The sequence below is a fragment of the Carya illinoinensis genome, chromosome 16 (genome assembly GCF_018687715.1).
Source record: "Carya illinoinensis cultivar Pawnee chromosome 16, C.illinoinensisPawnee_v1, whole genome shotgun sequence".
In the NCBI taxonomy this organism is placed as follows: Eukaryota; Viridiplantae; Streptophyta; class Magnoliopsida; order Fagales; family Juglandaceae; genus Carya; species Carya illinoinensis.
The window spans coordinates 16,980,001-16,993,363 of record NC_056767.1 but is presented as its reverse complement, the minus strand read 5'-3'; the positions used below and the strand labels follow the sequence as shown (position 1 = coordinate 16,993,363).

General features: G+C 39.7%; 1 non-coding gene across 1 annotated transcript in view; it reads right to left on the bottom strand.

The window, feature by feature from the left end:
* Window positions 1–13,319: 13,319 nt before the first annotated feature.
* Window positions 13,320–13,363, bottom strand: part of LOC122300043 — a 107-nt gene continuing 63 nt past the window's right edge. Inside the window, exon 1 of the small nucleolar RNA XR_006239886.1 lies at window positions 13,320–13,363. This exon is cut by the window's right edge and continues 63 nt beyond it. This is a non-coding gene — a small nucleolar RNA (small nucleolar RNA R71).

Here is a 13,363-nt window from a genome sequence, read left to right as displayed (position 1 = left end):
TGCTTGTGACTGGAGTTAAGGGCATTATTCAACTACAAGTGATTATTCATCTTTAAACCATCCCCTGAACTTAATTTCCTTTTTAATTCTTTCTCTCCCTTTTCGTACGGGCCTTATTCCTCTTATTGTTTTCTTTGCCATCATTCTTGGAGTGAATTAGAAGATTAGACCTGATCCACCACATTTCAATACAAGGAAAATCATTCCAATGCCAGAGTCACCGCCAATCGCCACCTAGGTGCACCTCTTTGTGCATTGCAACGAATCGGACTATGGCCTATGCCGTTTACACCAATTTCTCGAGGGAAATCTCGTCAAATGCATCCCACCTTAACCTCTAGCTCAATTCTCTAGCATTGGAGGAACTGTCACGAAGAAACCTGTCTTTTAAATCGTTCTTCCAATTGTAGCCTTAGATGTGTGCCATACGCGCCTTATTTGGCCTTGGTGAAACTTGGAACCGGTGCTAAGGGCATTAATCAACTTACAAGCGATTACTCATGTCCAAACCATGTTTGAGGCTGGATTTCCCTTTTAGTTCTTTCTCACCATTTTAATTTTGACATTATTACTTTTATTGTTGGTTCCCACCATTCTTAGAGTGAAATAGAAGATTAGACTTCATAAACCACATTTCAACACAAGGAAAGTAGTTCCGACGCCCAAGTCACCGCCGAACGCCTCCTAGGTGCACCTCCATGTGCATTCCAACTAATTGGACTGTACCCTATGCCGTTTACACCATTTTCTCAAGGGAAATCTCAGTAAATACATCACACCTTAGCCGTCGAAACTCAGTTCTGGCATTGTACGAATTGACTCAAACAAACCCTTCTTTTCCTTCATTCATCCAATTGTAACGCACAGATGCCATACCATCGGTTTCCCTCAAGCCCAAGACGCGCCATACTCCCCCTATCTTGCCTTGGTTAAGCTTGTAACCGGAGTTAAGGTCATTAATCAACTTACAAGTGATTAGTCATCTCTAAACCATCTTTCAAGATTAATTTCCTTTTTAATTTTTTCTCACCGTTTTTATATGGATGTTAATAGTTTTTTATATTTGTTTCCTATCATTCTTAGAGCGGATTAGAAGATTACACTTGATCTACCACATTTGAATATAAGGAAAGTCACTCCAATGCCAAAGTCACCGTCGCTCGCCACCTAGGCGCACCTCTATGTGCACTGCAACTAATCGAACTCTAGCCTATGCTGTTTATGCCATGTCCTCAAGGGAAATATCATCAAATACATCTCACCTTAACTGTTGTAACTCAATACCAGCACAGGACGAATTCAAATGAAGAAACCCGTCTTTTCTTTCATTCTTCCAATTGTGGCCCCCATATGCCATACCATTGGTTTCCCTCAAGCCCAAGATGTGCCATACGCCCCTAATCTAGATTTGGTGATGCTTGTGACTGGAGTTAAGGGCATTATTCAACTACAGGTGATTATTCATCTTTAAACCATCCTCTGAACTTAATTTCCTTTTTAATTCTTTCTCTCCCTTTTCGTAGGGGCCTTATTCCTCTTATTGTTTTCTTTGCCATCATTCTTGGAGTGAATTACAAGATTAGACCTGATCCACCACATTTCAATACAAGGAAAGTCATTCCAACGCCAGAGTCACTGCCAATTGCCACCTAGGTGCACCTCTTTGTGCATTGCAACGAATCGGACTATAGCCTATGCCGTTTACACCAATTTCTCGAGGGAAATCTCGTCAAATGCATCCCACCTTAACCTCTAGCTCAATTCTCTAGCATTGGAGGAACTCAAACGAAGAAACCTATCTTTTAAATCGTTCTTCCAATTGTAGCCTTCTATGTGTGCCATACGCGCCTTATTTGACCTTGGTGAAACTTGGAACCGGTGCTAAGGGCATTAATCAACTTACAAGCGATTACTCATGTCCAAACCATGTTTTATGCTGGATTTCCCTTTTAGTTCTTTCTCACCATTTTAATATGGACATTAATACTTTTACTGTTGTTTCCCACCATTCTTAGAGTGAAATAGAAGATTAGACTTGATAAACCACATTTCAACACAAGGAAAGTCGTTCCAACGCCCAAGTCACCGCCAAACTTCACCTAGGTGCACCTCCATGTGCATTCCAACTAATCGGACTGTACCCTATGCCGTTTACACCATTTTCTCAAGGGAAATCTTAGTAAATGCATCACACCTTAGCCGTCGAAACTCAGTTCTGGCATTGGACGAATTGACTCAAACAACTCCTTCTTTTCCTTCATTCATCCAATTGTAACGCACATATGCCATACCATCGGTTTCCCTCAAGCCCAAGACGCGCCATACTCCCCTTATCTTGCCTTGGTTAAGCTTGTAACCAGAGTTATGGTCATTAATCAACTTACAAGTGATTAGTCATCTCTAAACCATGTTTCAAGATTAATTTCCTTTTTAATTATTTCTCACCGTTTTTATATGGATGTTAATACTTTTTTATAGTTGTTTCCCATCATTCTTAGAGCGGAATAGAAGATTACACTTGATCCACCACATTTCAACATAAGGAAAGTCACTCCAATGCCAAAGTCACCGTCGATCGCCACCTAGGCGCACCTCTACGTGCACCGCAACTAATCAGACTCTAGCCTATGCTGTTTACGCCATGTCCTCAAGGGAAATATCATCAACTACATCCCACCTTAACTGTTGTAACTCAGTCCCAGCACAGAACGAATTCAAACGAAGAAACCTGTCTTTTCTTTTATTCTTCCAATTGTAGCCCACATATGCCACACCATTGGTTTCCGTCAAGCCCAAGATGTGCCATACGCCCCTAATCTAGATTTGGTGATGCTTGTGACTGGAGTTAAGGGCATTATTCCACTAGAAGTGATTATTATTCTTTAAACCATCCTCTGAACTTAATTTCCTCTTTAATTCTTTCTCTCCCTTTTCGTATGGGCCTTGTTCCTCTTATTGTTTTCTTTGCCATCATTCTTGGAGCGAATTCGAAGATTAGACCTGATCCACCACATTTCAATACAAGGAAAGTCATTCCAACGCCAGAGTCACCGCCAATCGCCACCTAGGTGCACCTCTTTGTGCATTGCAACGAATCGGACGATAGCCTATACCATTTACACCAATTTCTCGAGGGAAATCTCGTCAAATGCATCCCACCTTAACCTCTAGCTCAATTCTCTAGCATTGGAGGAACTGAAACGAAGAAACCTGTCTTTTAAATCGTTCTTCCAATTGTAGCCTTCTATGTGTGCGATACGCGCCTTATTTGACCTTGGTGAAACTTGGAACCGGTGCTAAGGGCATTAATCAACTTACAAGCGATTACTCATGTCCAAACCATGTTTTAGGCTGTATTTCCCATTTAGTTCTTTCTCACCATTTTAATATGGAAATTAATACTTTTATTGTTGTTTCCCATCACTCTTAGAGTGAAATAGAAGATTAGACATGATAAACCACATTTCAACACAAGGAAAGTCGTTCCAACGCCCAAGTCACCGCCAAACGCCACCTAGGTGCACCTCCATGTGCATTCCAACTAATCGGACTGTACCCTATGCCGTTTACACCATTTTCTCAAGGGAAATCTCAGTAAATGCATCACACCATAGCCGTCGAAACTCAGTTCTTGCATTGTACGAATTCACTCAAACAAAACCTTCTTTTCCTTCATTCATCCAATTGTAACGCACAGATGCCATTCCATCGGTTTCCCTCAAGCCCAAGACGCGCCATACTCCCCCTATCTTGCCTTGGTTAAGCTTGTAACCGGAGTTAAGGTCATTAATCAACTTACAAGTGATTAGTCATCTCTAAACAATGTTTCAAGATTAATTTCCTTTTTAATTCTTTCTCCCCGTTTTTATATGGATGTTAATACTTTTTTATAGTTGTTTCCCATCATTCTTAGAGCGGAATAGAAGATTACACTTGATCCACCACATTTCAATATAAGGAAAGTCACTCCAATGCCAAAGTCACCGTCGATCGCCACCTAGGCGCACCTCTATGTGCACTGCAACTAATCGAACTCTAGCCTATGCTGTTTATGCCATGTCCTCAAGGGAAATATCATCAAATACATCCCACCTTAACTGTTGTAACTCAGTTCCAGCACAGGACGAATTCAAACGAAGAAACCTGTCTTTTCTTTCATTCTTCCAATTGTAGCCCACATATGCCATACCATTGGTTTCCCTCAAGCCCAAGATGTGCCATATGCCCCTAATCTAGATTTGGTGATGCTTGTGACTGGAGTTAAGGGCATTATTCAACTACAAGTGATTATTCATCTTTAAACCATCCTCTGAACTTAATTTCCTTTTTAATTCTTTCTCTCCCTTTTCGTATGGGCCTTATTCCTCTTATTGTTTTCTTTGCCATCATTCTTGGAGTGAATTAAAAGATTAGACCTGATCCACCACATTTCAATACGAGGAAAGTCATTCCAACGCCAGAGTCACCGCCAATTGCCACCTAGGTGCACCTCTTTGTGCATTGCAACGAATCGGACTATACCCTATGCCGTTTACACCAATTTCTCGAGGGAAATCTCGTCAAATGCATCCCACCTTAACCTCTAGCTCAATTCTCTAGCATTGGAGGAACTGACACGAAGAAACCTGTCTTTTAAATCGTTCTTCCAACTGTAGCCTTAGATGTGTGCCATACGCGCCTTATTTGGCCATGGTGAAACTTGGAACCGGTGCTAAGGGCATTAATCAACTTACAAGCGATTACTCACGTCCAAACCATGTTTTAGGCTGGATTTCCCTTTTAGTTCTTTCTCACCATTTTAATATGGACATTAATACTTTTATTGTTGTTTCCCATCATTCTGAGAGTGAAATAGAAGATTAGACTTGATAAACCACATTTCAACACAAGGAAACTTGTTCCAACGCCCAAGTCACCGTCAAACGCCACCTAGGTGCACCTCCATGTGCATTCCAACTAATCGGACTCTATCCTATGCCGTTTGCACCATTTTCTCAAGGGAAATCTCGGTAAATGCATCACACCTTAGCCGTTGAAACTCAGTTCTGGCATTGGACGAATTGACTCAAACAACCCCTTCATTTCCTTCATTCATGCAATTGTAACGGTCAGATGCCATACCATCGGTTTCCCTCAAGCCCAAGACGCGCCATACTCCCCTTATCTTGCCTTGGTTAAGCTTGTAACCGGAGTTAAGGTCATTAATCAACTTACAAGTGATTAGTCATCTCTAAACCATGTTTCAAGATTAATTTGCCTTTTAATTCTTTCTCACCTTTTTTATATGGATGTTAACACTTTTTTATAGTTGTTTCCCACCATTCTTAGAGCAGAATAGAAGATTACACTTGATCCACCACATTTCAATATAAGGAAAGTCACTCCAATGCCAAAGTCACCGTCGATCGCCACCTAAGCGCACCTCTATGTGCACGGCAACTAATCCGACTCTAGCCTATGTTGTTTACGCCATGTCCTCAAGGGAAATATTATCAAATACATCCCACCTTAACTGTTGTAACTCAGTTCCAGCACAGGACGAATTCAAACGAAGAAACCCGTCTTTTCTTTCATTCTTCCAATTGTAGCCCACATATGTCATACCATTTGTTTCCCTCAAGCCCAAGATGTGCCATACACCCCTAATCTTGATTTGGTGATGCTCGTGACTGGAGTTAAGGGCATTATTCAACTAGAAGTGATTATTCATCTTTAAACGATCCTCTGAACTTAATTTCCTTTTTAATTCTTTCTCTCCCTTTTCGTATGGGCCTTATTCCTCTTATTGTTTTCTTTGCCATCATTCTTGGAGTGAATTCGAAGATTAGACCTGATCCACCACATTTCAATACAAGGAAAGTCATTCCAACGCCAGACTCACCACCAATCGCCACCTAGGTGCACCTCTTTGTGCATTGCAACGAATCGGACTATACCCTATGCTGTTTACACCAATTTCTCGAGGGAAATCACGTCAAATGCATCCCACCTTAACCTCTAGCTCAATTCTCTAGCATTGGAGGAACTGACATGAAGAAACCTGTCTTTTAAATCGTTCTTCCAACTGTAGCGTTAGATGTGTGCCATACGCTCCTTATTTGGCCTTGGTGAAACTTGGAACCGGTGCTAAGGGCATTAATCAACTTACAAGCGATTACTCATGTCCAAACCATGTTTCAGGCTGGATTTCCCTTTTAGTTCTTTCTCACCATTTTAATATGGACATTAATACTTTTATTGTTGTTCCCATCATTCTTAGAGTGAAATAGAAGATTAGACTTGATAAACCACATTTCAACACAAGGAAAGTCGTTCCAACGCCCAAGTCACTGCCAAACACCACCTAGGTGCACCTCCATGTGCATTCCAACTAATAGGACTGTACCCTATGCCGTTTACACCATTTTCTCAAGGGAAATCTCAGTAAATGCATCACACCCTACCCGTCGAAACTCAGTTCTGGCATTGTACGAATTGACTCAAACAACCCCTTCTTTTCCATCATTCATCCAATTGTAACGCACATATGCCATACCATCGGTTTCCCTCAAGCCCAAGACGCGCCACACTCCCCTTATCTTGCCTTGGTTAAGCTTGTTACCGGAGTTAAGGTCATTAATCAACTTACAAGTGATTAGTCATCTCTAAACCATGTTTTTAAGATTAATTTCCATTTTAATTCTTTCTCACCGTTTTTATGTGGATGTTAATACTTTTTTATAGTTGTTTCCCATCATTCTAAGAGCGAAATAGAAGATTACACTTGATCCACCACATTTCAATATAAGGAAAGTCACTCCAATGCCAAAGTCACCGTCGATCGCCACCTAGGCGCACCTCTATGTGCATTGCAAGTAATCGGAGTCTAGCCTATGCTGTTTACGCCATGTCCTCAAGGGAAATATCATCAAATACATCCCACCTTAACTGTTGTAACTCAGTTCCAGCACAAGAGGAATTCAAACGAAGAAACGTGTCTTTTGTTTCATTCTTCTAATTGTAGCCCACATATGCCATACCATTGGTTTCCCTCAAGCCCAAGATGTGCCATACGCCCCTAATCTAGATTTGGTGATGCTTGTGACTGGAGTTAAGGGCATTATTGAACTACAAGTGATTATTCATCTTTAAACCATCCTCTGAACTTATTTTCCTTCTTAATTCTTTCTCTCCCTTTTCGTATGGGCCTTATTCCTCTTATTGTTTTCTTTGCCATCATTCTTGGAGTGAATTAGAAGATTAGACCTGATCCACCACATTTCCATACAAGGAAAGTCATTGCAACGCCAGAGTCACCGCCAATCGCCACCTAGGTGCACCTCTTTGTGCATTGCAACGAATCGGACTATAGCCTATGCCGTTTACACCAATTTCTCGAGGGAAATCTCGTCAAATGCATCCCACCTGAACCTCTAGCTCAATTCTCTAGCATTGGAGGAACTGACACGAAGAAACCTGTCTTTTATATCGTTCTTCCAATTGTAGCCTTAGATGTGTGCCATACGCGCCTTATTTGGCGTTGGTGAAACTTTGAACCGGTGCTAAGGGCATTAATCAACTTACAAGCGATTACTCATGTCCAAACCATGTTTTAGGTTGGATTTCCCTTTTAGTTCTTTCTCACCATTTTAATATGGACATTAATACTTTTATTGTTGTTTCCCACCATTCTTAGAGTGAAATAGAAGATTAGACTTGATAAACCACATTTCAACAGAAGGAAAGTCGTTCCAACGCCCAAGTCACCGCCAAACGCCACCTAGGTGCACCTCCATGTGCATTCCAACTAATCGGACTGTACCCTATGCAGTTTACACCATTTTCTCAAGGGAAATCTCAGTAAATGCATCACACCTTAGCCATCGAAACTCAGTTCTGGCATTGGACGAATTGACTCAAACAACCCCTTCTTTTCCTTCATTCATCCAATTGTAACGCACAGATGCCATACCATCGGTTTCCCTCAAGCCCAAGACGCGCCATACTCCCCTTATCTTGCCTTGGTTAAGCTTGTAACCGGAGTTAAGGTCATTAATCAACTTACAAGTAATTAGTCATCTCTAAACCATGCTTCAAGATTAATTTCCTTTTTAATTCTTTCCCACCGTTTTTATATGGATGTTAATACTTTTTTATAGTTGTTTCCCATCATTCATAGAGCGGAATAGAAGACTACACTTGGTCCACCACATTTCAATATAAGGAAAGTCACTCCAATGCCAAAGTCACCGTCGATCGCCACCTAGGCGCACCTCTATGTGCACCGCAACTAATCAGACTCTAGCCTATGCTGTTTACGCCATGTACTCAAGGGAAATATCATCAAATACATTTCACCTTAACTGTTTGATGGGCCCCAAGGTGGACCAAGTCTTACGGATCAATTACAAGATTAAGAGCCACAAAGATCAAGGGAGCAATGCGAGAATTGGTACAATTCAATTGGGATGAAACTAGCAAGAGCCCGACACTCATGACGGGCTTGAAAGAATGAGAACCAATTTTGATCCACTTGATCCAAGCTATGGAAGACATGACTTGGGCCTATTGTTATTGAAGGCCTTGGACTTATTCATTTCATTAAAAGAGCTTATTTTGTTAGTTTAGAATAAGTGGGCTTGAGGATGTCAGTTCACACATATGTGTTATTTTTAATGAACTAGGGTTTTTGGGAATGCCTTGTATTTTGGCCAAAGGCAAATTTGGAAAGTTATTATTTTATTTGAGTGAGTTTTCTCCTCTTGTTCTTAATTGAACTCTTGAACTTTTATCAAAGGTAAATCACAACCTTTGTGGCGTTCCTCCTTGTAATTTGGGTTCTTGAGATGGGATTTCATTGGGTCTAGATTTTAATATAATCTAGGTTCTTGAAACAGGATCTCAACGGGTCTAAATTCTCTATCCATAGACTTGAGTTTGGCGTTCTTGGGTTGGTTTTCCAATATTGTTGTTGGGTCTCAAAGCGAGTCGATTGGGGTTCACATCATTTGGTAATTAGAGCAAGGTTTCCAATCAGGTCTGATTCTGTCTTTATTTATTGTATCGTTAATTCTAGGGCTTCATTGTTCTAGGGTTGCACAAAAAAAAAAAAAAAGTGCACAAATTCCAATTTCCTAGGGCTGCCAAATTATTCTATCTTTTGGGTTTCATGTTCATCATCATAGGGTGGCTAAATTCCTTGTTTGAGAGTTGCCAAAATTTGCACCATCTAGGGTTTGAAATTTCTAGGGTTTCATTGATTCCCTTCTATTTCCTTGTCAATTTGTATGTGTTTGAATTCAATTGTTTGATTATCACAATTGAATATTTCTATTTGTGGTTGAATTGTTGAGAAAAGAAAAGGAAAAAAAAAAAAGGAAAGGAAAAGAAAAGAAAAGAAAAGAAAAGAAAAGAAAAAAAAAGAAAAAAAAAGAAAAGAAAGAAAAAAAAATTCGAAAAAAAAAAGCAAAAAAATCCAAAACAAAAAAAAAAAAAAAAAAAAAAAAAAAAAAAAGAGAAAGAAAATGATTTTGGGTATAGTTGTTTGAAATATTTTGCCATATGAAATTGAGTGGTTTGGCATTGATTGAGCGTTATCTTTAAAGGGGTTGAATACATTTTTTCTAGTTGGTGTCTTGTTTTGTAATTACTCTTTCCCTCGTATAATTTTCTTGATTCTCGTGTCATTGTTGTTCCTTCCGTGTTTCTCTTATTCTTGTTTCTTAGATCTAATTGCTAGTTGGGATTAAACAAGGTTGCTTTGTCTTGATTGTGTTCAATTAGTTCTGAAAGAATCTGAGTGGAAAAACTCTTGAGGTAAAAGGCAAGAGAGTGTGAGACCATTATCGGGAAAAAGCCAATTAAGAGTGAAACACGACTGGAGTGTCATTATTTGAGTGTAAACACGTGAGGAAGAGCGTGTGAGGTCTTTTTCCCAGTGTTTTTGGTACCGTACCGTACCGGCCGGTACAGGTAAGGTACCTATTTTGTACCGGCCGGTACCGGCCGTACCGGCCTATATTTCGGCCTGTACCGGCCGGTATTTCGGTAATTCGGCCTTCATGTTTTTTTTTTTTCATTTTTTTAAGTTATAATCTTATTTTTTTACCCCAATTCATATTAGACTATTTATAATTTATATATACATGTGTATTCATGTATAATTTATTCATATATAGATTATTATTTTGAAATATAATTTATTTATATATCGACTATCCCGAAACGGTACATGAAACGGTACCGGTACCGAAATATTTCGTTTCAGTGCCTTGACCGGTACGCCATCCGGTACGGTATTCAAAACATTGCTTTTTCCACTAACATTCTTTTTTGTGCAGCACATACGATGTCTCATTAAAGTGACTCATAACCAAAAGGGATGTCAGACAATTCATTCTTTTTGTTGCAGTCCATGCAACAAAAGTTTGAAAGGTTAAATTTGAAGTTGGGGGAAGTGAGGGATAAGATGGAACAACAAGGTGCATTGATTAGAAATTTGCAAAGTGGGAGAGATAGGAGGAGACGTGAGCCTAGTATTGAGAATATGTACAATAAGAATGAAAAGTATGGCGAGTCTCTTGTTGTTAGGCATGCTCCCAATACAGAATTTAAGATGGATGGTATAGAGCAGCAAAGAGAGAACATTTTTCATACTAGATGCCACATCCACAACAAGGTATGTAGTATGATTATTGATGGAGGAAGTTGTACTAATGTTGCTAGCACTACTTTAGTTGAGAAATTGAATTTACCTACTTTGAAACACCCTAGACCATACAAGTTGCAGTAGTTGAATGATTGTGGGGAGGTTAGGATAAATAAGCAAGTGCTAGTTTCTTTTTCAATTGGGAGGTACAAGGATGAGGTACTTTGTGATGTTGTGCCTATGCATGCTGGCCATATTTTGTTGGGGAGGCCATGGCAATGTGATAGGAGAGTGATCTATGATGGGTTTAGAAATATGTACAGTTTTGAAAAGGATGGAAAAAGAATCAAACTTGCTCCTTTAACTGCAACACAGGTCCATGAGGACCAACTCAAGTTGAAAAGTGAGGTCGATCAAAGAAGAAAGAAAGAAAGTGAAGTTGATCAAAAAAGAAAGAGAGAAAGTGAGATTGATGAAAAAAGAAAGAATGAAAGTGAGATTGAGAAAAGAAGAAATAGTGAGGCCAAAACTTCAAGAGAAGGAGAGAGTGAAGAAAAAACAGAGAGTGAAAAGAAAGTAGAGAGTGAAAAGGAAAAAGAAAGTGAAAAGAATAAAGAGACTAAAGAAAAAAGAGAGAGTGAAAAGAGAAGAGATAGTGCAGAAAATGAGAGGAAAACAAAAAGAAAAGTGAGTTTTTATGTTAAGGAAAGTTTTAATACTAACGAACTTGACGTACCTTTGCCTAGTATTGTTGTTTCTTTGTTGCAGGGATATAAGGTCATTGATGGCTTGCAAAATTTCATATTGCAGATTTTACAAGTTCGCTCGAGCGAATTCAGGCAGATTCAAACGCTCGACTGCCGCTCGACAGGGAGCTCGAGCGGGTTGCTGAAAAATGAAGATCGCTCGAGCAGAGACATTGGCCGCTCGAGCGAAATCAGGCAGAGTCGAACGCTCGATGTGCGCTCGATAGGACGCTCGAGCGAAATCAGGCAGAGTCGAACGCTCGACGCGCGCTCGACACCCCGCTCGAGCGAACATCGTATTTTGACAGATTTTAGGTTTTCCGCCGTGGGACCATATAAAAGCCATTTTTCACTCTAGAGCCGCGAGTTTTGACTAGAGAACACTCTTTGGGAGAGAAAAACATAGCTAGAGGGATTCAAATCATTTGTTTTGGAGACGGAATTCCAATTTATTGCACGTACGTTGGATTCATACACGAGCACGGACGGGAGAAAAGCGTTGAATCGTTCCCTTGAGCTTTTGACGACGAGTTGAGGCTGCAAGGAGGATTTTTCAGTGTTTATTTTCTTCTTCCCATCTTCTCAGAACAATTATGGTGAATTTGTTTATGTTGAATTCCATTTCTAGCATGAGCTAAATTTTCTTTATTCTAGGAAAACGATGTAACCTATTTCCGAACTATGCTTGTTTGTCCATGCTAATTTAATGCAATTCTCTCTTTGTTTATCTGAATTATTCTGAGTTTAATGCTTCTAATTAACTGGCCATTGATTAGATGATTATTAATCTTGTGATTTGCTATCGAAAGAGGGAATCATAGGGTAGATCTTGGATATTTCAGCATAGGTAAGTATAGAGATCGAAAGACTTGTATGAACCTGTGTAGTAATTAAATCATTGGTCTTATTGCGTTCTTGATTATTTAATTTGCATACTCTTGTGTGAATTGATAAACTAGAATCACTTCCAATTGACTATCGAAAGAGGCTTTTGGATGAATTAGAGATTTGCTAATAGACAAAAGAGGTTTAAGTTAAATTAGCTGGATGAGAAAAGCATAGTGAAGAATTATGGTGAAATCGATTTCCTAGAAGTTTTCTTCCCTATTGAATTTGATCTTTGAAAGTCAGTTTTATTTTCTTTGCTTATTTCTCTTTGAGTGGATCTAGTTTTATTTGCAACTACAAAAACCTTAGCGATTCCTCTAGATAAAATTGAGATTAGTATAATTTTGGTATTTGGCAAGAGTAAGGTACCAATCCCTGAGGACGATACTCTTCTTACCACTTTATTATAAAACTACGATACTGTGCACTTGCAGTTTTGCACCGGTAAAGTTTTTGGCGCCATTGCCGGGGATTGGTTTATTCTTATTCTTTTCGTCAATATCGATACAAAGTAATCTTGGTTTTAATTTAGAATTTTGTTTTAATTTGTTCTACAGGTGTGTTTTTGACATTGGATGCGCCGTACTAGATCTCGTGACATTATTCCTATTGATCCGGAGATTGAAAGAACTCTTAGATCACTAAGAAGAAATAAGATACTAGCTATGGCTGAAGAAGATCGTGAGGTACTACCACGCACCTTGAAGGACTATGTGCGGCCAATTGTGAATGGAAAGTACTCGAGCATAATGCGCCAGCCAATCAATGCCAACAACTTTGAGCTCAAACCAGCTTTGATTAGCATGGTGCAGCAGGCTCAATTCAGCGGATCGCCACTGGATGATCCCAATATTCATTTGGCTATGTTTATGGAGATTTATGACACTGTGAAGATCAATGGTGTTACTGAAGACACCATTAGACTGAGATTGTTTCCTTTCTCTTTGAGGGACAAGGCTAGAGGTTGGCTACAATCTCTACAACCGGGAAGCATTGTTAGTTGGCAGGACATGGCTGAGAGGTTTCTTGCTAAAATCTTTCCTCCTGCAAAAACAGCCCAACTCAGGAGTGAGATTGGCCAGTTCAAGCAAAATGATTTTGA